A 27,101-nucleotide genomic window follows, 5' to 3' on the forward strand; every position below is an offset into this window, starting at 1 on the left:
TCTTTCCCTTGGTATACTGACAATACATTGTCAAGTCCATGTACTAATTCATTAATACTGTTAGTTTATAAAGAAAATTAGATAAAAGTTACTTGGCTTGGTGCTATCATAACTGCAAACTCAAAATACACCCACAAAAACCTGCTCGGTCCCCAAACATAACGATGACGTAGCCAGCAGTACGTAGCTTTCGGCCTCCAATAAACATTTGTAAAATGGCTAAAACATCATAGTGAAAAAGGTTTTATAGCTCAGTGACCCTAAAACAGCCAATAATTTTTTTTCTACATTTAACTTACCCTGCATAGGCATTCTATGGTTAATTATGGCAGATAATTAAGGGTAAAGAGGTTAAGTTATAGTTTTTACCCATTTTATATAATTCTTCATACTCAATTATGTTTTTAGATGTCTGTCTTCAAGAGCATGACCAATTCCTTGAACAAAGAGGCTGAAGACATGTTGAAAAACATGAGGATACTAACACAAATGTATCCGCACGTAAGAGCACCTTTGTTGGCTGCTCTACTTGGTAAGTGCTAAATATTACAGTTATTAGTTCAATTTCATAATGAACAATGCCTAAAAATTAACGCTAATATGGCTATAAAGTAAACTTAACTTATAGTAAAAAATTTAGTCTTCTAAAGATAATATTAGCAATCATTCAATAACTAAATACTACGAATCCTATCAACAATGTACAATATTTTGTACCGTACTTGTTTGTATTTTTGCATTCATTATTTTGCACAACTACATTATGTAGGCCTACCACAACAATTTTCAGAGTTAATTTGACATTTCAAAAAACGATAATTAATAAAAAAAGAAAAACAAGTTGGAAAAATAATGAGTATTTTCTATTTAAGCTGGTTTGCTGCAACAGTGACAAGAATCGTTTATTTCAGAAACAGCATAACCAACATTTTTTTTCGAATTTGACTTTTTAGTATATTCATCATCTACAAGTTGAAATACATCGTTTGGTGCAGAAACATCACAACTGTGACTTACAGTAGGCCTTCAAACTGAGCATCAAATCAGTCGTTTAGTGCAGAAACCACTCAAGTGACCGCAGTTGTGCTGTTTCTGCAATAAACTCGGGGTAAATTTATTTTTCGTGTCGAGTGATGTTGGCTACCCTGGCTGTCATCGTGCAAATATGATCTTAACTTCCTTTCTGTAGGCCAGTGGAGTACAGTTTGTTTACATACAGCTTGTACCGCCTTGATTTATTTATTTTAATGAGTTTTTAAAAGTATTACTTGTTGTAGTGATTTTAAAAACATGAGTGAAAGTTCAGATAGTGATGAGCCTTCTCAACCAAAGAGGAAAAGAGGTATCACCAATCCAGATACTTACAAAAGGAAGATAATTCGTGAAGCTAGGATCAAAGGAAAAGGTTATGTTACTTACAAAGGTAAGAAAATTGATAGCAAAGTTTGTCCTCAAGATATAACCTGTAAATGCCCGACGAAATGTCATTCACAGATTGATCAAGAAGTGGTAGAAGATACATGGAACTATTTTTATTGCCTTGGAAGCAAAAATTGTCAAGATACATATTTACAGTCGCTAATTAAGGTTAGGGAAGTAGGTAGACGTACGAAACCTGTAAAGAATGATGTACCGGAAACTGTCGACAATCAGTTAGAAGACGAAGATGAAAGTAGCGAAACAGTCCATAAAAGAAACCACACGTTTGTGTACTACTTAAAAAAAAGGCTGCTTGGTACCGGTATGCAAAAATGTGTTTATGAAAGTGCATGGAGTAACATCTTTTCGCATAAGACGGATTTATAACCTTTTACTCCAGAATAAAAGTCCACGGGACTTACGGGGGAAAACAGAGTGGGAATGCAATACCTGGCAATGTTTGTATTCTGATTCATCAACATATTAGTTCATACGATGTCAAAGAGACTCACTACGGAGGAAAGCCAAATCAATATTTGGACACCAGACTGACTGTTAAAAAAATGTATGAAATGTTTCTTGATAAACATCCAGATCTAAGGAATCTAGTTAAGTATAACTTTTACTATACATATTTCAAAGAAAATTTTGACTACAGATTTGGTCGCCCACAGGTTAATGTTTGCTGCACTTGTGAAAGTCTATCAAGTAAGCTAAAAGACCCTCTTCTGTGTGAAAGTGCCAAACGTACCGCTGTTGGAGAGATGATGGTTCATAAAAATAGGGGTAAAAAGTACTATAAGGCAATAACAGATGCCTCTAATGACAAAGATGACGAAACTCTTGCAATATGTTTCGACTTTATGCAAAATCTACCTTTACCGCATATACCTGTTCAAGAGGTATTTTATATGCGCCAATTGTGGGTGAACTGCTTTTGCATCCACAACCTGAAGACAAATAAGGCTAAATTTTATGTATACCATGAGGGTGTAGGAAACAAATCACCAGATGAGGTGTGTTCTTTTCTTTATGACTACACCAAGACTGAACTCCCTGACACTATAAAGAAATTGGTGCTGTTTAGTGATGGTCCTTTTGGACAAAATAAGAATCACACCATGATAAGATTTTTAATGGCTCTGTGTGACAATTCACATTTTGAGTCTATTGAATACTGCTTCCCAGTACGGGGACATTCTTTTTGCCCTTGTGATAGGGATTTTGGCTGTATAAAGCGCCTCATAAGGAAAGCTGACAGGATCTATACCCCACAGGAGTACATTGAACTGATACTGAAGGCAAGTAATTCTGGTCGATTCACTGTCCATGAAGTGAAAACCCAAGAAATATTGAATTTCAAGAGCTGGTGGCCTCCATATTACAAAAAGTCAGTTTCGGCCTCCGATGAAACAGCAGGAAGAGCCGTTCCGAAGAAGGACAAAGAACCGTTCAAAATATCTACCTACAGACATTTTATGTTCTCCTCACATTCACCCTCCTGAAATGTGACAAACCACCGGAGCTACCAACTACAGTTGCCTACCCCCATGGAAAGGTAAGACATATTATATTTTTTACTCATAAGATTTTATTAATAACAAACAAAAGAAAACAATGAAGTTATTTTTGTTTCACAGCAATAATGAATATTCAGTTATCAGTCAATAAAATATATCAACATTGAGAAAAATATGCTAGTCAATCACGATTCATTTTTGCGGAACCAACAAGTTGATTTCTTGGTTCCAGGTACCTATCCAAAAGGCGAAGTTGAATGATGTGAGAAAGTTAACTAACTACACCACGGGATACGAAGAGTTCTACAATACGTTGTTACAATGGCCAACAACAGATGTAGAAGTGATTGAGGGGCTCAATGAAGAGGACGACTAGATCAAGGCCGTATTAAATAAATTTTCTTTTGTACAACTTATTAATTTTTATTATGAAATAAAGTGTTTCATCTATATATATTTTTTTTAATAAGTCTAAGCCTATAAACCTCTCAGAAAATTAGTAAACCATTATAATTTGTTTTGAAAACGGCGTTTATTGCAAAAACAGTATAAGTGAAAAAAATTTAATTTTGTTTTCAGTGGTATATCAACATAATGATTAAGACCAACATTTAGGACTTAAAAAACCTCAGTAGTTAAAACAATAAAAAAAATTCGAAATTAAAATGTTTGTTACTTTTTTAGAAAATTAGTTTTTTTTATTTCCCTAAAATTGGAAAAATGTTGGTTATGCTGTTTCTGAAATAAACGATTCATTCAGGAGTTTAAATTAACAATTTTGTTGTTGATTTCAGTCAACAAGAAAAGTCTCCAAGAGACAATCCTGTACATTAACAAGTGTTTTAATGATGATGGGAGTAGAATGGGAATGTCGTTGAAACAAAAAAAAAAAACGAGTTTTTACTCGATCATACGAGTCACGAGCATACAAGTCACAAGCGGAGGAAAAGGGAAAAAGAAAAAACCCTCGCTTGGAGAAGGAGGGGGCAGGAGGGAAGAGTGGTAATGAAGTAAGTGTAGCCTATATGTATGATTAACTGGTTGAATGTTTTTAAGAGACATTTGTGTTCAAATATGTAGCAAAAAAGGGAAAAATAGTCCAAAACCCGTTATATAGTTTTATTTCTTAGTGTTAGGTGAGCAGAGTGACATACTTAAAGTTGCCAAAAATCGGTCCACGGAAAACTTCTTAAGATCACGATTAAAATGGCGGCCTTTCCCAACATTGGACAAATTTTGAATAAAATATACCACATACATTTGTTATGCAAATTTTTCTAGAAATTTACTAGGGACCACCACCGATATTTATTGGGTGGCTAGTACTTCATTTTAATAGGCTACGAAACCCAGGCTGTGTCCAATTATTCCCATCACAAGGCACATAACAACAAACCCCTGCTAGTGAGACATGAATTTGTGAATCATCCAACCTAACTCCACTGTTTATCAAATCAACCAGTTCACTGATGAATGACATTCAAAGTCAGTGATACTCCTTGGTTTTACATTTCCATTATATAAGCGTACATGGATTACCTTTTCATTCACTTTTGGTAATAAAAGAATGGATACTAAAATTGGACAAAACTCTCCTTAGCTACTTTTAAATGGTGGTAAACCATCAACATTTACCATTAAGTCAATCTGACTGATGGGAAAAAAACAGTCTTAAATGTACCGTTTCACAACTAACTTCCCTTCACTCTCACTGCCCTGGAACCCTTCCAGATTCCCAGAGGAAATAACTTTTGAAAATGTCTCTTACGTCAAGAGCATCCCGCCTTGACTAGGCAAGTTGCTAATCGCCGTGCTTCCAGTTACTTCAATTTCTTCTGATCTTTCATAGTTGTACGTGTCTTTATAATAATTTTTATGAAATTATGAAGGGTTCAGGATGTTCAAGATAATAAAGTTTACATTATTTGGGGCAGCTTGAATCCGTCTGTTATAAATTCTAATTTTCTGGCACAAAATTCCAAAAACATTTTTCTCTACCATTCTGGTACGGCCTAGTCTGTAGTTAAGAAATATTTTTGCATTGTCTAAATCTTGTTTAGGATAAGGCCTCATCAAATATGTCTTTAGAGGAAATGCCTCTTCCCCCTACCATGACGTCTGGCACTTCCGTGGTCATCTGTGGCAAGTGTTCATTATTTGTTATACACAGTTCTCCTCGCTCAACAGCCTTGTAGAAGTTGGAATTAGGGAATAATCTTTCATTACTGCTTTTTCCGTAAGCAACCACGTCAACCATGACAAAGTTATACCGGGCGTCAACTAAGACTAAACGCACCACTGAGTAGGTTTTCGTGTAATTAAAATACTGTGAACCAGTATTTGGAGGTGCCTGTCTATCTGTATGTTTTCCTAAACAAAATGTTTTCCTAAACAGTTGGAAAAATTCCACCGTGTGTATAACTTTGTAGAAATAGTTCTCCACGTGTCCTCAGTAGGGGTTGGCATAATTACATGGAGCAAGGTGTCACATATGACTTTGCAAGTATCCATAACATACTATACTGTATACTGTGTCGTGTCCCAAGCGGTAACTGAATGGGACAGTTCGAAGAGAATCTCCTGTAGCCAGATACCTGCAAGTCGTAATCTAAGGTAATGATACACACACAGTTATGAGTATTAATTTTGATTAAGAGTTTCCATCACCCACGGTCTGAAAAAAATATGACATAATGAGGTGGTATAGATACTAACGGTGTCGGTAAAAAAAATAATGTGAAAAATGAAGAATGAACATAGGAAGGAACAAATTAAACACGAAAGTTTGAAGAAAAAAAAGCAACCCAATAGACACACATTTATTTATTTTTTACTAGCGGCAAGTTACGGTAGTAAAATCTTTGAAAGTCACAATTTATTCAATAGTTTTTAATTATTTTTCAAACAAGTAATAATGTCTTGTTTAATTATCAACAATCGTTCCGATAAATCGTTTATTTGAACCATTTTTCCTTTTCAAAACTGTAAGTTAAAAATGATCGGACTTCCGCCAGTAGGCCTACATATCTCCATTTCTTCATTTAATGTAAATAAGGTTGAAGCCGACGAGGTAGAAAGTTGACTTAAACACAAAATAATTACTTTTGTCACTAAGCCTAATTTTGACTGTATTGTTGGTTTTCCCCCCTTTTCCTTCAGATACAAAAGTAGATTCTGTATTGACTGACTCAAAAGATTTGTGGTTGTTTTGCAAAAGCTTCATTAAGTTTGGTGATTTCCTGAAAATTTATCTGTTCTCACGTATAGTTTACAAATAGCTACAATTATTATTACTACTAACTCTGGACTTATACAATTAGATGACGACAGTACAATGTAGTCCCCTGACGAAATTGCACCGTCACATTACACGCTTAAAACCAGCATGTCCAATTATTCCCATCACAAGGCTTTTAGCAGGCACAAACAAACCCCTGATAGTGAGACACGAATTTGCGAACCACCCAACCTAACTCAACTGTATATCATATCAACCAGTTCACTAACGAATTACATTATAAACTCAGTGATAGTCCTCATGGTGGTAAACAACCCATTTTATATAATTCTTCATACATTAATTTACTATAGACATTTTTCAATTATGTTTTTAGATGTCTGTCTTCAAGAGCATGACCAATTCCTTGAACAAAGAGGCTGAAGACATGTTGAAAAACATGAGGATACTAACACAAATGTATCCGCACTGGCTGCTCTACTTGGTAAGTGCTAAATATTACAGTTATTAGTTCAATTTCATTAACGAACAATGCCTAAAAATTAATGCTAATATGGCTATAAAGTAAACTTAACTTATAGTAAAAAATTTAGTCTTCTAAAGATAATATTAGCAATCATTCAATAACTAAATACTACGAATCCTATCAACAATGTACAATATTTTGTACCGTACTTTTTTGTATTTTTGCATTCATTATTTTGCACAACTACATTATGTAGGCCTACCACAACAATTCTCAGAGTTAATTTGACATTTCAAAAAACGATAATTAATAAAAAAAAAAACTTTTGCATTTTATTTGCCAAGACAACCATACTTTATTGCATGCTGTATCAGAATTTCTTTACTACGCATTACAGTTTGAGCAGCAATCTTAAATCAAACTTATCGTAGTTACAAAAACACAAATCCATTCTATTACAGGTTTGTGAACCCTTAATTCACTCATCCTTATTTTTTTCTGTAGAACAATTACAGGAAACACTAATAATTACGTAGTTACTACAAATATATAATGAAATAGTCTCGCACAGACCCCCTATTTATTGGTCACTTGCTAAATGTAGTTGAAAGTCATCCGATTAGGGATCAAAGCCTAATGGCTAATTATCAAAATATTGAGCTTTGATGAAACAACGAAGCAGCAGCTGCAACAATTGCGTCCGTTCAAGCTGGATAATCAATTACCACACCAGGGACTCGTAGTTACATTTCCACCTAGTTTGGCAACGTTTACGTTTATATGTCCATTCAAAACGGATTGTTTCGATGATTAATCACAATTACACCAGCACGTCGTTACATTTCTAACCAGTCTGCAGTTTTATGTATTTGAATTTTAACACAATATTAGAATAATGGATTATAGCATCAACTATTATCCTCCGTTACAATTCTACCTTCTTTAACAAATTCTATTCCTTCTTCAAAATAGTTTCTATGCAATCCTTTGCTCATAAACATTTTTTTAGGCTGTTATCAGTTCACTGGACGCAACGAAATTGTCGTTAAATTTAAGTGAAATTGTTAGACGAGTCACTCGTAACCAAATATTTAACCTCTTCGTGTATAAAATATATTAAAACTATATTTACCCTCCTTGGGAATGAGTAGAATTTGTTTTAAGTTTTAAAACATGATCAAAGAGCTGTCCTACTAAATAACAACTGGTTCTATACTTGTACAGAAATAGTATCAGCGCATTTCTTATGGTTCTATGTTTATTTATATTTATCAAATAATCATGATATGATATTGTTTAGTAGATATTTTGAGATTTCAGTGAGGCAATACTTTTAGTTTTAAACATGTTAAGTTACTCAACTCAGAAAATCATTTGGTAGCAGATTCAGCATGCCTAAATTAGTCTCTGAAGTAACACAGTTCCAAATTACTCAAATGTGAGATAATACATGAATGTATTCAAATGTGAATTGTAACTAAATTACTTTCAATATTTTTTTTTAATTATTGTATTTTCAAAAAATATTTAAATTCAATTAAATATAAATTAGTGAAGAAGAAAAACTGTATTCAAAAATAATATTCTAAAATGAAATAGTGTCTAGGTAGGAAATATTTCGTATGTACTGTCCAGTGTCCAGGTGTGAAGTAGCATTGTTGGAAGGAAAGCTAAAAGAAAGGAAGAAAATGTGCATGTGGTGGAAGATATAGATAGAGATGGAAGTGGGAGCCAAGTCTCCAGTGATTTAAATATTCAAAAGTAAAATTAACATTCAGAATATATATAAATATTGAATATAAAGAGGCATTAAGAAAGAAGATAATAACTATTCAACAAAAATTGGTAATATTAACTTCAAATAAACATTTTAAAACTCATCATCAATTTCAAACCACCATCACACCATTGTGAATTGACTAAATTCAAGTGACTGTTTTCAAACTAAGAACTTATATCCTAATTTTTTTATATTATTCAGTCGTGGTCACAGGACTGGGATAGTACTTGGAGACTGTACTGCAATTCTGTTTAAAGAATCAATTAAAAATTCAATTTTTCCACTAATCATTTACAGGTAACTCGGTTGGATAATGCCATTGACTTGATCCAAAATGACTTAAACCTACAAAAGGTCGAATATCCAATATTCATGTTTGGATGCAATCTCAAAAACTCCTTGTTAAGACTTTTGTTAGTATCACGAAGATATATTTTTTTGTCTTTTCACCTTCATCCTGGTAAAAACTACTTTTTTCTGCTGTCATTCTACTGTGTGTATCATCCTCAAGAAACTCTCGGGCTAGTTTTGGAAATTTCTCCATAACCGTGTAAGACCTTAGATTACGACTTGCAGGTATCTGGCTACAGGAGATTCTCTTCGAACTATCTCATTCAGCTACCGCTTGGGACACAACACGGTATAGAGTAGTGTTATGGATATTTGCAAAGTCATATGTGACACCTTGCTCCATGAAATGATGCCAACCCCTACTGAGGACACGTGAAGAACTATTTCTACAGAGTTCTACACACGGCGGAATTTTCCCAACTGTTAAGGGAAACATACAGATAGACGGAAAACATGTTGTCATACAAAGACCTCCAAATACTGGTTCACAGTATTTTAATTACGAGAAAACCTTCTCAGTGGTGCTTTTAGTCTTAGTTGACGCCCAGTATAACTTTGTCATGGTTGACGTGGGTGCTTACGGAAAAATCAGTGATGAAGGAATATTCTCTAATTCCAACTTCTACAAGGCTGTTGAGCGAGGAGAACTGTGTATACCAAATAGTGAACATTTGCCGCAGACGACCACGGAAGTGCCATACGTCATGGTAGGGGACGAGACATTTCCTCTAAAGACCTATTTGATGAGGCCTTATCCTAAACACGATTTAGACAATGAAAAAATCATTTTCAACTGCAGACTAAGCCATACCAGAAGGGTAGAGAAAAATGTTTTTGGAATTTTGTGCCAGGAATTTCGAATTTATAACAGACAGATTCAAGCTGCCCCAAATAATGTAAACTTTATTATCTTGAACAATCTGAACCCTTCATAGTTTTATAAAAAAATATGATAAAGACACATACAACTATGAAAGAACAGAAGAAATTGAGTTAACTAGGAAGGTCGTCGATAAGCAACTTGCCTAGTCAAGGAGGTCAATATCTCTTGACGTGAGAAAAATTTTCGAAAGTTTATTCCTCTCGGAAGCTGAAGGGGTTCCAGGGCAGTGAGAGTAAAGGGAAGTTAGTTGAGAAACGGTACATTTAAGACTGTGTTTTTCCCATCAGTCAGATTGACTAAATAGTAAATCTTGATGGTTTACCACCATTTAAAAGTAGCCTAGCTAAGGAGAGTTTTATCCAATTTTAGTATATTTTCTTAAAATACCAAAACTGAAAGAAAAAGTAATCCATGTTGGCTTATATAATGGAAATGTAAAACCAATGAGTATCACTGAGTTTTGAATGTCATTAGTGAACTGGTTGATTTGATAAACAGTGGAGTTAGGTTGGGTGATTCACAAATTCATGTCTCACTAGCAGGAGTTTGTTGTTATGTGCTTGCTAAAAGCCTTGTTATGGAAATAATTGAACAATGGACATGCTGGTTTTAAGCGTGTACTGTGACGGTGCAATTTCTTCAGGTGACAAAATTGTACTGTCGGCATCAGTTAGCTAATCTAATTGTGTAATTTCATGTTTCATGGTTCAGGATTACTGTTTTTAGATTTTAAAAGGTATAATGTTACCTGGATCTGCCAGAGTAATCCACAGTGCACAGCTTGATCCACGATTGAAGAACATTTATTTTAGAAATCCCGCAGCATATGGAAGTGCTATAAACAAACTTAAGGCTGTGTGTAAAGCTGAAAACAATTTTACGGGTACGTCATCTGAATTTGAGACTGCAGAAAAATCTACAAATGATTCAAACTTTTTGCAAACCCATAAGGAACATAAACAGGGAAAGAATAAGAAGTATAAAAAGGGTGATTGATCAGAAATCACCTTATACCTATCCAACAACCCAGTCAGAACTTTGAAATCAAATCCAATTGAAGAATGAGAAGATACGAAAAATGTGTTTCCTAGCTTGTACAAGCAAGTCAGAAATCATTTACTTTAAATAGGAACTTCCCTACCTTCAGAACGGCTATTTTCTAAAGCAGGTGAAAGCCATGAATGTGTCGAAATCACTTTTACCATTAATGCCAATATGTAAATATAAGAGCTAAATTAAGTTAAAATTTTAAATGAATTAATAAACCTTTACAATGTGTTCTACGGGAGACTGGCCATTAATCTTACAGCGTTTTTTTGGAGAATAAATATTTTTTTGGCCTGGCTTGATGAGCCCCATACAGTAATTCCATTCCATAATTCATAATCGATGAAAATTATGCGTGATATACTACTATTTGTGTTTCTAGATTAGTAGTATCCCGAATTATTGTGAGAACAAATGTTGCTGAGCGTAGTCTTTTTGATAGGTTTTTAATGTGCTTTTGGCAATTTAGTTGTGAATCGATTTCTATTCCCAAATAATTTATTGAATGTTGTGAATGAATTGTAGTTAAGTTTGTATTTACACAGTATGAGTTTTTGCCACATTACTTTACACCCATTACCAGGGAGGGATCATCGAATTATATAACACAACTGGAATGCTAGGTACGTGTTCACGAAAGCGCGCCGTTGTAGCAGACTAACCCGCACCACCATGGGGGACACAGCGGATTTTAGCCAATTCATCGAATAGTGCGCGAAGTTGTTAACTCGCTCCTAGCCTTCAATAACAAAGGTTAAGTACAATGATGTTTATATATTTGTAATCTGCATCAAATGCAGAATGTAATGATATAAATAATTTTTACTTTTAATTTGAAATATAATTTCCATAGTTAAGAGTCAAAAATTTCTTCATTGTGACATGAAAAAGTTAGAATGCGAGAAAGTATTTTATTTTTGGGCCAGAAGAAAACTTTAAGCGACAAAGTTGTAGTTGAAGAGATGATGTTTAACATGTTATCGAGCAATTTACAATTAAGTGTGCAGTTTGTTTGTAGTATCGTGATTAATAGCACGACGAGGTTGATTTTCTGTCGCACCAACCGCCTCACTCCAGCAACTCTTTACGTTTTTGCTACTCGATCATTGTAAAGCTAAATAAATTTTAACCGTATTAATATTTGATATAAATTAAAGAATACAACTATTCTATGGATGTGATCATATATTTTATTTACTTGCAGAAGATAAATATCAATACCGGTAATAGGCTGCCGCTGAGTTGAAGAAACCCTATGAAACCGGGTTTTCCGCTCCGTTGAATGAAATACTCAATGTAATACAATTTACAATTGTGTACTAATTCCTATATTTTATAATAATTGTTAAAGTACATAAAAATTAACTTCAATGACGTGCAGAGCTTTGTGGCTTTGTTGTGCGAAAGGTAGATATAGCAGTTAACTGTGAAGAATATTCTAACTTACTCTATGACAGTTCTGCGATTAATTCAAGTTTTTCAAAGTTTACTTCTTTTGTGTTAAATGGTAAATTGATTTATGTTACCAAGGAAGTTTTTAGGTTTGTTAAGTATTTGTATATTTTGTTCCTCATAGATGCATTTTGTCAGCAATTTCATGGAAATTTGTTGACAAACCATGTTTCAAGCAATGGCATTTCTGATGAAAGTCACGCTTTGAAACTAATGAAAATGATAGGGACACTATTTTATGCCAATGCGAGAAACATTATGTATGAATGCAATAAAAATAAATTAGGTGCAAGACAGAAATTTAAGAAATTGGTTTTCTTTAACAACATGTAATGTATTTAAGCACTGTTGTGGACATTGATACATATTCTTAGAAATTCTGTTTAGTATTATTAACCAACCCCTTTTCTCTTATGTGTGATGATATGAATTTCAAAACATATACAGAATAGCAATTACAAAAGCTTTTTTTACTAATCGTGTCTTTGCAATATTATACAAATACTCCTAATGTCAAAGGAACGAGGCCAACAAATCGATTTGTAAATTTACTATTCAATTGTTGTTATTGCCTTTACGTTAAATACTTTCTAGGTTTAATATTTATGACCTTATTTATTACTTGCTCTGAACCTTAATATTTGAAATATCTCATTAATTACCCAACAAAGCAGACATTAAAATATCCCTTGTTACAACTAAACAAAGGGGGTTAGTTGTAAAACAGTTTAGTTTTAACACAGTTTAGTTGTAACACAGTTCACAGATGTAACACATATGTACTTATGTGTTACCTGCAATAGAAATGTATTTAGCATAACTATTGATTGTACTCAAAACGTTTCTGGGAGTACTGTAAACGTAAAGATCAGCGGAACCAGGGAGAACGGCCCGCGGTGCGATTTATAAAGAACCTCTTTGCGTTACTAATTACTCCATTGCACATGACTAGAAAATTTTATATGAAATTGCTTGGTTACATGTTGAAGATCATCTCATTAGCTACAATTTTGTCGCTTGAAGTTTGCTTCTGACCAAAAAATAAAAAAAATCCTCGCTTAGTAACTCTTTCATGTCGAGGTGTGATATTTGTTTAACATTTTTAGTTGTTAAAATTCGAGTTACGATTCAAATAAGATTATATTTACACTGTCAGATTCTGCAGTTAATGCAGATTCCGAATACAGTATATAACTTTCATTGCAGTCAACCTATTGTATGCACGGCCAGGAGCGTATTAACAACCGCGTGCACGGCTTAAGGAACTGACAGATCTGCGTCGAGTCCACCTATGTGGTGGGGGAAGGTTGCTGAAACGGCGCGCTTTTGATCCCAAATCTCCTATCTACCCGGTGTTCCAGTTGTGTTATATAATTCGATAGGAGGGATGTGCCTGGCTGCTCCTGCTCGCCAAGCGATCGACTGACTGACAGTTAGTAGACTCCGACTGTTCCTTGTGTCCTGAGCGTTGGGGTTTGTTTTGGCCCCCTATGAGCGACGCTAGCGGGGTACGTGGCCGCTTGGTAAACTAACAACCCCGCGCTATCTCAAATCGTGTAAACGGGTTTTCTTATCCCGTAATATTTTACCATTACAGTACAAATTGCTCTGTTCAAAGTGTTACTGTAGAAAATAAGAGAGCCTTTTAACAGACAGATATTAGCTAAAGGTCACATGATGATTTTATTAACAAAACTAACAAACATTTATGTTGCAGTGACACACCTCTGGTGTTAGTTACAAATAATACATTTTTTTACTCATTTCTGCATGATTAACACCATCTTATTTGCCTTGGTATTGTTCAAGCGGTATTATTTACATGTTACATTACAATTATGGTACACAATCTCTGAAACATTGAGGAATTTCAAACACAAGTAGAACTGGTACGTCGGAGAGACTTGTGTCTCTTGCATCCAACATTCCATGCGATTTTTCTAAGAAAACTAGGCATTAAGCACTCTTCTTTGATTAAAGGCTACCGAATGTAAATAGTTTATTTAGTAAGTGGGATCTGATCTGCTGAAGAGAATTTAAGATTGTAATCGCAATACAAACTTTCTCGGACTTCATACTGCAATGACGTTTCTTTTTAATCCTTTTTAGTGGAATTATTATTATAAATTATTATAATTACACATTACCCGAAAACTTTTAGTTTATTTTGTTAAATCAGAGCGGGTTTGTATAGGAACTAATTAATTAATCACAATTTTAATGTACTTATCCACTCGGTTGATGGTGCTTATAACTTTTTTGACGAAATTGAAAGGTTTTCTCTGCATGACACTTCAGCCTTCTAATTTGAAAATTATTTGCAAACTCTCAAAAGGTTAATAAGGGATAAGAACAAAACATTTAAACAGATTTCCAAATGATTGGCAGCGAGATTTATCCTAGAGAGAAAATCAGAGGTCAATAACAAGTGATCACCATCTTATCCATATTTTCTGAATCGGCAAATCCACAATGATGAAGGTTTATTAGCTTTCTGCTGTCTCGCAAAATATAAAACAGTTGTGTTAAAAAATTAAAAAATATAAGCTGTCTTACCAGATTATTGTTATTTGTCATTGAATGAAGAAATTATTATAGGATACAATTTTGCCTTCTCAACTGAAAAGATAGAAATGGTGGTTATTGGGAAAAGGTTTTTGAATTAAACAGATTTTTATAGCGACCCTCTTGTCCAAAGCTCTCATCTAGGAATATATAGAGTGAAATGAATTCACCAAGGAAGTTTTAGCCTCTTTCAGATATTGTTTCAAAGTATGTATGCTTGCCCTGTAAAAATGGATTTGTAGTCTTCCCCCTTCTTCATTAATCCGAATAAAATGTACTATAAATGTAGGCATACATTATTTTGACGAAAATTCCACGTAAGCCAACAAACTCAATACGATAATTATAAGTATTGATTTTTTTATTTAGAAAGAAAAGATAACACCTTAATCTCAAAACGTAATTTAAAAATATCTGTTTATGAAAAAAGGAGGTTGTTTTTTAATTTTCCCACAGAAATACAAAATTATATTTGTATATGACAGGCTCAGTGGAAATAGTATATTTCATCCCAAGGGCGTAAAATAACTATAATCGACCCGAGATTCACACTCAATAAATCAGTCGTTTAATAATTTTGATCTATTCGATGGCTACAATCGAAATTTATAACTGTTTACAACTCCTGATTTTTAATCCCTATGGACTTGTTTGGCATGGAGTAAAAATGCTACTGTAGACCCGCAAAGAATATATATAACACGGCTGTTTTTGCTACAGAATAACGGAAAATCTTTTAATTAATAATACTTAGAATTAGTTTTTGAAACACATTTTGAACAACCTTTATAGATCCTTGGGTAGTGACAAGATAAATTAAGTATGCCTACTGTTACCGTAGAGGTAGAAATACTTTGCTCAGAGGTCACAGAAATGTACCGCTTACTAATACGTGAATGGACTGATTTTACACAATCATGTGATTAATATATAATTTGTCCTACTAATATTATAAGTGAGAAAGTTTAGATGTATGGATGGATGTTTGTGACAAGTAAAAGCGAAAAATACTTGTCGGATTGGGCTGAAATTTGGTGTGATGAAAGCTCACCCTCAAAAATACTTTCGGGTTCTACCCCAGCTGCTCTTGAGTTTCCCATGTCAACATTGTGAGTAATCATATTTAAAAGAATTACAAAAATTATATAAGCTTTTTAAACTTAACAAGTTGGTTCTATGATATTAAAATTAAATAACATTAAAAAGTTATAAGGTTTACTAACAGGGTGCATCACTATGATTTTTTTTTGCATCGATGACAACATCTAGTTTGAACCAACTAGCGAAAAAAAAGCTGTGAAAAATTAGGATTTCGCTTTTTTTATTGTTTAGGTACAGTGGTAGAAAATGATGGCTATGGTATATGTGCCAGGGAATTTTTAACCGATTTCTAAATAATAACTAATGCCGTAGAATAATGAGTACACATACTGACAGAACATACCAGACATACTAACAACCTATTTTCTTTTCTTTTTCTATAATGTGGAGCATATTTGGAGGAAGGGCAGCATGTCTTATGATGTGGTGCCAAATAACTGGATAAGAAATTACGACGATTGCCTTTATCCTGATTATGGATTAGATAGAACAAAAAGAATGGCTCGAGATTTCTTCTCGATCGAAATGAGAAGGAAGATTGTTGGTAAGTTAAGAAAGGTCTTACCACCTAAGGTAATTAGACCTAAGGTAAAACTAAGGTAATTAGATAATTTCGCTAAAAAGTTGTTATTATTTCAATTTTTATCTCAATTAGAATAAATAATGCAGATCTGGCTAGAATCCGTGACGTTAGACTTAAAAAAACCATAATTAATCTGAAAAATATCACTTAAAAATACAATCTTACAAGGTCACTTTTTTAGCTCAAGTTTAAAACAGGCGTATCGTAAAAAAAATTAATAAAAAAAATAAAATGTGAACCATGCCCTCGTGCCTGCACCCAGACTAACGAAATGGAAGCGTGATCCATGCGCAGGCCCGAGGAGCGGCCCACAAAACTTTACTTAACAAAATGAGAACCATGGATGGAGGTTCAAGAACAACACGCCATTTGAGAGAAACGAGCTGTAATTAATCATTTAAATGAACACAACAACAAAAATCAACAACAATACATGAATTAAATACTCTCAATTAAACTTTAAATAAATTTAGATACCACTCTGACCTACCAACTTACAAACATTAATTTAGAAAAATTCAAAATAGTCTAATTTCAGTCAAAGTTAATTTAATTTTCATCCTTCAGAAAAATATAGGATAAATAATGAGTAATAAAATAGTAACAATAAATATATAATCTTTTCATCTAGTGTTTGGTATCTTGTATAAATTAGGGGCCCCAAAAATTGAATTTAATAAAAAAGTAATAAAATTTTAAAATATCAACAAGTAGGCTAAAGAAATTTAAAATTTAAAAGGAATAACAATAAATAGGCTTTAAATCTTTAACAGTCACATAAAAATCTAAACATTAATTAACAATAAATGACAATAAATAACAGTGGTAACTTGCGGTAACTGTCTAGGGCATCTCAGTCACTAGGTGGAAGGGCTATGACACTGAGCAGAGAGGGGGCATCCCAGGGTCCAAGGGATTGGCCCCAAGTTGGACAAGTTTCTCTGCTACCGGTTGAAGGTCCATCTCCCAGGCGAGCAGCACCGGAGGGGAAAACCAGTAGGACGGAGGGGGAGACCATAATCCACGAGGTAGTCAGGCATCCCAACGATATAGCTCCGCCAAAATAGCTCGGGTCCATCTGATGTCCTCCTCACGGGCCCTGAGTGGCAAAACCCAGAAAACACAGTAGTCACAGTCTAAGTTCATTACCGCAAGGTTCACTGTCACACATTTGTTTTGTTTTTCACTGACTTCCAAAAATCCACAGATTAGGCCTAACATAATATTTTCAAAAAAATTATAAATTTTTAAAAGGTTTATCTCTCTTTAACAGCTCTTTAACAATATAAAACATTTTAAACAGTAACAAAAATTTAAACAAACAATTAACAGGTGAAACAGTACAAGCTCGGTAACATTAATATTTGCGGTAAAAGTGTCAGCAGGCCAGACGGGTATGTGACAGTGGTAAATTTCACCAAAAGAGAGAAAAAATTTAAATTGTCTGGTCCAAAGTGGCCAGAAGAACAAGTTAACAGAGAACAATTGACACTTAAACACAGAAAAATACTTTAAAATTGACAAAAAACGTTCCATACAAAAATTTAGGCCTAACGCTACAACTCATGTATTTTTGCTAATTTCTCCAAAAGTTGTGATCCGAATTTGTTCGGAATGGTCTTAAAAGCTGGGGGAAATGTTCCAGCAGCTTTTCCAGACCATTCCAAACCTTAACTCAAAGGCAGGAACCAGTGGCCTTCCAGGTTACCCAGTTCAAACCTGAATGGAGAGTTGCCAAACTAAAAAATACTGTAACTTTCTTAAAACTTGATTAAAATGACTCAAACTTTCTGGGGAGCTTTAAGAGCAGTTAAAATAACTTAATTTAACTAGTTTGGCAAGAACAAAGCAAAATAAAAGACTTTAACCTTACTTGACTGGGTAACACAAACTGAACATTTTACAAGACAAAACGACACTAAAATTTTTACAGGACACAGAGCAAAGGGCTACCAAAGGTAGTAGCATAAGACATTTACATTTAAAGAGCAAAATAGTAAGCCTAGGCCTACCACAAACAGTCAAAAGGACAAAAACTGACTTGGCAGTCTCTCTCAAATAGCGGCCTTCCAACAAACATTTCTCAGTCAATTCTAGGCCTAGCATTTCGGACAAAGCCCTGAATTCTATAAAAACAACAGAGAACAGGGAAACTAACTAACAAAAGGGTTCCACGACCCCAAGACTAGGTTCCAAACCTAGTGCAACATGTGTCTAACCTAACTTTAGAAAAATGTGAAAAACTCACCCAAAAGGCGCGCAGGGCGTACTAAAATTTACTCCATTGCGTAGCAGAACAAGAGGAATGAACAATGAACAAAACTGCTTTGCAAAAGGTAAAGCATAGGGACAGATGTAAAAGAATACTTTGTTCAGAAAATCCTCTGCGAGGCAAACGGCTCTGACGTCGCTGAACCTATGAGTTGCTGGCGGAAAGAGTAAAAAGAACAAAACCCCACAGCCTTGTTCGGGGTCGTGGAAGTAACAAAACGACACACTAAACTAGCCTACTATAAAAAAACACTTGAACCATTGAATATGAGTCGTGACATTCGCCCGGTGGAAATAGTCACGGCTCAAATGGAAAGAATTTATTATTGTTGACTTTATAGTCATTATTAATACTTGTAATGATATGAAACGGCGACCATACGAAGGTAGGTATTGTGCCAAGTATGAATGGAGATGAGTGGCATGAACTTGTTGTCTTATTATTATATCTTTTTATTGTATATTTTTATAACTTATTTTATGGAATCCGAACCACATTTTTGCCTTGTAATTTACGAATTGGTCTAATTATCAGGATAGTACTATGGATAGTCGTAGTACTCACTAGTGCGAATGTTAATCCACACCAGGGATTATCGCATCCACAGACCATGCCTGTAAATGTCCAAAATTCGTAACCTCCGAGTAACTGGATTACAGGTCAAAGCCACGATCCCAGTATCGATGCATACGTCTATGCATATCAATTAACGAAAAGACTGTAATAACAAATACGTCGGTTTATGTTGTAATGGTCAAATTTATTGGGGGGTTCGTTTTAATTATTTAAAGACCACGAAGTGCTAGAGTGCGCTCGACAACAATTATCGGAAATAAACATGTCCAGTTGTCCACTTGTCAAGGCTCCTAGTTCGTGACTTGACCGCCGCGACCTCGGGGCGCTGACGTAGACGTGGTGGGGAGAAGCCGAGACCGGTGGACAGACTGGAGTCTAAACCTTCGCTAAATCATCGTGATGTTGGCCCCTGGCGCTGCGGAGTGGGGGAAATGATTCTCCACCTGCCCACTAGACTGCGCGCGCGGCGTCCAAAACAAAACAAGCCCACGTTGTCTTTTACATACATAACCTGTATAACCTACATCTTAGTTTCCAGTGTAGTGTTAGTGTATAGTGTATCGGCAGATGATTTTTTGGGTGGTTTAGTTACTACAAAATATAATAAAGGTGTCTTAAGGTACGTATATCATGTTTCCGTACTATATTATTAATTAAGTATTCAACATGCATGCTAAGCTAAGCAAATTATTGTATAACGAAATGTAAATCTTTCGTCGTAAACCGCAAACCCTCTTGTACTTTGTTCAAATCCTGTATGTATTTTCATGATAGCATTTACATTAATATAATTTTGATCGTTATCATTATAAAAAAAACATAGGCTATTATTAAAACAAACAAAGTAGGTACCTATATCGTATTATATTTCGGTTTGCAATTCTGAAAGACTTCCATTCGTCGCTTAAGAAATAACACCACCTAACTGACATTTTTGGCAAAATTTAGATTTTTTATCTCTATGGAAACTTATGCATTTTACGTCCTTGCAACGTAGTTTAATGAAAATCATACAGTATCAATCATACCGTGTCATACAGTTAGTTGCCAGTGACAGTGTGTTATCAGTGTCATTGGATTGTTATCAGTGACAGCGTCTCGTTATCAATTTACAGTGTTTGTTACCATAGTAATAGTGTCTTGTTACCAGTGACAGTGTCTTGTTATTAGTGACTGTGTATTGTTATCAGTGTCATTGGATTGTTATCAGTGACAGCGACAGCGTCTTGTTATCAATTTACAGTGTTTGTTACCATAGTAATAGTGTCTTGTTACCAGTGACAGTGTCTTCTTATTAGTGACGGTGTATTGTTATCAGTGTCATTGGATTGTTATCAGTGACAGCGTCTTGTTATCAATTTACAGTGTTTGTTACCATAGTAATAGTGTCTTGTTACCAGTGACAGTGTCTTCTTATCAGTGTCGGTGTATTGTTATCAGTGTCATTGGATTGTTATCAGTGACAGCGTCTTGTTATCAATTTACAGTGTTTGTTACCATAGTAATAGTGTCTTGTTACCAGTGACAGTGTCTTCTTATTAGTGACGGTGTATTGTTATCAGTGTCATTGACTTGTTATCAGTGACAGTGTCTTGTTATCACTGACAGGATCTTTTATCAATGACAGTGACTGGTTATCAGCGACAATGTGTTGATAACAAGTATAGTTCTTGTTATTGATGACAGTGTCTTGTTATCAGTGACAGTGTCACTAAATGGGATCCCTTTTGAAGCTGACAAATAACTTGTTCTTGTTCTAAGTGTTATTGAAACTAGATGACTTAAAAATTTGATAACAATTATACGTTAGTTAGTTTTGTTTTAATTTTAAGTTGGTTATAGAGACGACTTTTTGCTTTTAAAAGCTTTTACAGTATATAAATGTCTATTTTATACAGTATTTCGTGTTAGTAAACTTATATTAAACCATTCAAGTACTAAGCAGGACTCCAAAAAACCGAATGAAGTCAATGATGAGTCAATCTCTTTTAAAGATTGACTCATCCATGCACGATCTTAGGGACCATGCATAAATTAGGCCTACGTCAAGCTATATTCAGTCCCTTTTGGCCCTCTCCCCCCCTGTACCATGCTCGGCCACACTGCCCCCCCCCCCACCCACTGAAAAACTACAGTATTGACTACGCATATTAGGATCGACATTAACATTAAGCTAAGATTAATATTTTCCTAACCTCAATATGATTATTTTTATTTTTAACATGATTTTTAACCATAAGTTATAGTCAAATATGTTATCGTTAAAGATACATATAATTAAGTATCGTGGGTTTTGTAATCTTTGCCGTATTTTTTTTATTCAGACGGTCAAAATAACATTACTAAGGTTAAATTTGGTTTAACCTAAAAAAATAAAAACAACCTTAGAGTTTTTTTAGTGCGCCCTCTGTCATGTCACACTTACAGTAGTGATGATTAATTATTGAAATAGAGCGTACAGTATTTTGACACTGTAACTGACGATTTATCAGGCTTTAACTCCCTTAATCATGACATTATGGCATCATGGATCCTGGTTTGCCTTTGAATACAATCAATGTACATAATTAAAAAATGTTATGGCAACATTTTGTTCAGAAAATGCGACACCTTTATTAATAACACCCATTTTATTGCAGATGGAAGATGTAAAAAAATTATCGCCAGTTCAATGCGGCTACTGCGAAAAAACATTCAACCAAAAAAAGAATCTAAACCGACATATAAAACGAGTGCACAAAATCAATGCACAAGGTGACAAAATAGATGAAACTAAGTTTACGTGCGTTTTTTGTGACAAGACATTTTGTTACAAACAGACATTGCAACGTCATATTGATGCTATACATATCTCGTTTAATGAAGCATTTTCATGTGACAAGTGTGCCTATAAAACGAGTGTCAAAGGTAACCTGAGGAGACATATAATCAAGCGCCATGAAAAAACACCATTACGTGTCCCAAAAAAGAATTTTTCTTGTTCTTATTGCGGATCAGTATTTGCTTACAAAGCGAACCTAATAAGACACCAAAAAACCAAACACAAAGTTCGGGTGCAAACTGAAATAAAAAGAAAGTGTCCACTGTGTTCTTTTGTTTCGAAATCAAGAACAAAAAAAGAAATTAATGACCATTTCTCTAAAGTACACGATCAAATCTTAAAACGTGAAAAACATACATTTAGTAGTGTTGATGACTTCAAAAAATGGAAGGAGGATTTAGAGAACCGCACCATGTCCTTCTATGTTCAACGGGGAAATCGGAGTAGATTGCATTTCGAGTGCCACAGAAAAGGTTATTTTAAAAGAAAAGGATGTCTTCGGCATTTGAAGATCGACGGATCTTATAAAATCAACGGTCATTGTCCTTCTGAAATTTCTGTGAGAACCAATGACAACGGGAGTGTTTCTGTCTTGTACATGGCTACCCATATTGGACATACGAACAGTTTGAAATTTGCACGCCTTACGCCAACAGAAAAAAGACTTATAGCGTCTCAGCTCCTCCAAAAAACCCCACACGAAGAGATTTTGAAAAAACTCAGAAATTCCATGAGTTCCAGCGATCTACAAAGACTTCACTTAACACGGAAAAAAGATATTGTAAACTTAGAGAAATGTTTAAATTTAAATTCCGAAACTGAAAGACACCAGTTTGACCCGATTAGTGTTGAAGCTTGGGTACAAGAATTAAGATCCTCGAAAGACACGGCGTTACTGATTTACAAACCTCAAGGCCAAATCGACGAAAACCTTCCTGAACTAAAAGAAGATGACTCTTTACTAATATTTATGACCGAAGCACAAAGTAAATTTCTCACAGAATTTGGAAGAGATACGGTTTGCGTGGACGAAACGCACGGGCTTAACAATTATAATTTTCAACTATACACGCTACACACAATTGATGAGTGCAGGGAAGGATTTCCTTGCGCGTTCATGTTTACAAACAAGGGCGACGAGTCAAAACTTTCCCTATTTTTCAAATCTATAAAAGAAATAACTGGTCCCATAAAAGCAAATGTTTTTATGTCCGACATGGAAGAGACCTTCTACTCCGCTTGGCTAAAAACCATGGGCCCATCAAATTTTAGATTGTTTTGCACATGGCATGTGCTAAAAGCATGGCGCTCAAACTTAAATAAAATCAAGAACAAAGAAAAAAGGGAAAACGTTTACAAAATATTAAAAACGTTATTGTATGAGTTAGATGTGAAAACCTTTCACCAAATTATGAGCTCAGCTATAGAAACACTCCAAAATGACCTGGACACAAAAGAATATGCTGAGTACTTTTCAGGGCAGTATACACATAATGAAAGATATCGAAATTGGGCATATTGTTACAGGACCCACGCTGGCATAAATACAAATATGAGCTTAGAAAACTTTAACAAAATTCTGAAGTACTGTTACTTAAAAGGAAAAAAAGTGCGAAGATTAGACAAAACAATAAGCGCAATCTTAGATTTAATTAAAGATAAGTTGTACGATTACCTCATAAAAATGGAAAGAGGGAAGTTGGTGAAAAAACTTCAATATCTAAGACTAAGACACAGGAGGGCCCTTGTTATTCCTGCTGAACATGTGATACAACAAGATGATAACAAATGGAATGTTCTGTCCTCTGAAGGTACAGAACTGTACTCAGTTAAAAAAGTACAAACATGCAGAAAGTGTAGACTTCAATGTTTGCACTGCAACACATGTTTTCATGAGTTTATGTGCACATGCATGGACAATGCCATACAGAATAATATGTGCAAGCACATACATGCAGTTTGCCGTAAGTTCCCAGTTCCTGTAGAAGAACCTCTAGAATCCAACGACGAATCCCCGTTAGTGATAAATATTGAGCACAATATTCAAGATAAACTAAGTATAAAAGAAGCAATAGTCACAGAAATCCAAACACCAAATTTAAATACATTAGAGAAGAAATCCGAAATAAGAGAATGTTTTGAAACTATTTTCAACAAAATCACTACAAACGAGCAAATTGATTTTGTAAACAAACGAATGAGAGAAATTTTATCAGCGGTAGACGCCATGGAGGTATCTGTCGCACGAAACCTACCTACCAAGGTACTTTTTTGTTATCCTGTACGTTTTTTTTAAATAGGGCCTACATTAACTACATAATGGGTTTTTTACGTGAACAATTATAATGCAGTTGTGCTTTTTAGTTTAGTACTTACAGTAATCGACATTTCTTTCTTATCAGTTGGTTGAGTTTTAAATATTTGGAAAAAATCTTTCAATGCCAATTATTAAATTTAAATGATTTGCATAATTAATTATGTGTTGAGGTACTTTGGTGTTGTACCTACTGTATACCAACTTTTTAACGAACCTTTGAAACATTCTAAATAGTGCATGTGTATAGCGTTTTCAAAAACAGTACTAGCTAACTAAAATATTAAAATTAAAAATGTTTACAATTTTAACTTTGGATTATTGTGGAGTAGAGCCATGTGGTCACACAAGTCTTAGACACACAATAAAACTGTGTACGAAAATCAATAAATTATTTTAAATTAATTTATATTATTTTCAATCATTTTAAACAAATTCCATTTAATCGTTTTTATAGAAAATCGAAGGACTAAGCAAAGCATCCACGGAAAGAATCGAAAAACAAAGAAGATTTTTTAGTTCCACGAAGACGGGCAGAATTTCTAAGAAAAAAAAGGGACTAACTACCAAAGAGCGCAATCAAATTGCCTTGGAGCTAATATGTGCTCAAGGCGAACAGAAAACATCTTAGTTAGTATAGTACTGTAAGTATCAATAAGGATCCATCTCTGTATAAATTAGGTACCGGTAGTGGCTAGTATTTATGAAATTTAAATGCAAAACATTTTCGATATACTTACCCCCTGTTTGATCCACTATAAAATCTTGTTACAATTAAATATACTATATAATGTAGCCTACTACTGTAGTTGTTGTCCTGTTTTTCGAATACAAGGAAGTTTACCCAAGGAAAGGTTTATTCAGTTGTTAGTTAACAAACATAACAACACATCTTATATTAAAACTAATGATAACTAACAGTGTAAGTTCAATAAGAAACCCCCCTCACGTATTAATTTCGTAGACTTTTGATTTCTGGCTATTTAATTAATAGAATTATAGTAACAGTCCACTAATTGATAAAACTGTCCTTAGTATGTGAACCTATGAGAATACATGTATTCTCAATTCTCATATATATAATGTCAACGAACAAATCCGATGAAGTGAACGAGTTTCGATGAAGTTTTGATTACAGCCACTAATATCCAGAATAATATAGCATACAATTTGAGATTAGACATACTGTATGTTCTTCATTATAGTGAAACTAAACATTGATTCACGTAAAAATTTCGGAATTTTGGACAAAAAAGCTTAGTGAAAAGTAATATTTAAACATACATCCATTCAAAAAAGTGTAGCTTAACGCTTAAAAAAAATTCAAACGACAGTTCTAGTTCTATTTATTATTCTAAATTAATTTTGCTATCTGTATTTTTTTCAGCTGGACACTATTGTAAATACTGTACAATGTAAATAAGTTGTAAAAACAGAACTGAAGCTGAATTATTTTTATTCTACGGTAAGTAACCACTACAGTCTTATTTTACATTAAATTCTAATTAAATCAATTACTCTCGGTTCCGCCGTACCGTACCGAAGTTTTCCAATATACCATTTAAGATTAGATATATGTTTTTCATTATAATGAAACTAAACCACGATTCACGTAAAAATTTCGGAATTTTGGACAAAAAAGCTTAGTGAAAAGTAATATTTAAACACACATCCATTCAAAAAAGTGTAGATTAACTATTTCTTAATAAATTCAAACGGCAGCTCTAGTTCTATTCATTATTCAAAATTAATGTTATCTGTTTTTTCAGCTGGACACTATTGTAAATATAATGTAAATAAGTTGTAAAACAGAACTGAAGCTGAATTATATTACGGTAAGTAACCACTAGAGTACAGTCTTATTTTACATTAAATTATATTTGTATTTAAATCAATAATTACTCTCGGTTCCACTGTACCGTAAAGATACAAACAAGCCAAAGCCAGCGTTTCGCGCGCGAACTTGAGATGAGGAGGGGTGGTGTGAGGGAGAATCATTTCCCCCACTCCGCAGTGCCAGGGGACAATATCGCGATGATTTAGCGAAGGTTTAGACTCCAGTGGTGGACAGTGGACAGTTCTTAGGACAGTCTACGGCGAGCGCTTGTTCGCCTAACAACCTTCCTCAAGAGCGTGCAGCGGACCTGCGAGCATAGGTCGTGGATGTCGACTCGCAACGTGCGAGACAAAATACATAAAAGCGACAAAATAATAGATCGAGAGAAGTATCGTCAGACGTAAGTACAGCGGTCTATCATTGCGTTAATAATAATCTTATTTTCCCGTTTTACTTTGGCGAGTAAAAGTTAACCTTATTTACTATCATCTTAGTTGTAAGTGATTAGCCTATTGTATTTCTCGGGCCGGCACTGCGTGTGCGGTGTCACAGTAGCCTACACTTTTTAGTTTATTTATCAGAGGTTATTTTATTTTATTTTATCTAAAAGTATTTTATTTTAGTTATATTTCAAAGCCAAGAAGTTCATTGGCATATTAGCGCTGACTCATTTCATTTCGTTATTTTATTGTTGCGTGTGGCGGCCTTGTTATTTCATTACGAGAGTTTTATTTTTAGTTTTATTCGAGAAGCGATACCTTTTGTAAGACTAGAAGCTGGTCACTTATTTTAATTCTCATAACAGCATCGTATTTAGTGCCGGTATATTACTGGTCAGCGCGTCGTTGTGCTGACACGCAACCATAGTCTCGGGTA

Source organism: Macrosteles quadrilineatus, unplaced genomic scaffold, assembly GCF_028750875.1.
Source record: "Macrosteles quadrilineatus isolate MER2022 unplaced genomic scaffold, UCM_ALF_1.0 Scaffold_2__2_contigs__length_208266976, whole genome shotgun sequence".
In the NCBI taxonomy this organism is placed as follows: Eukaryota; Metazoa; Arthropoda; class Insecta; order Hemiptera; family Cicadellidae; genus Macrosteles; species Macrosteles quadrilineatus.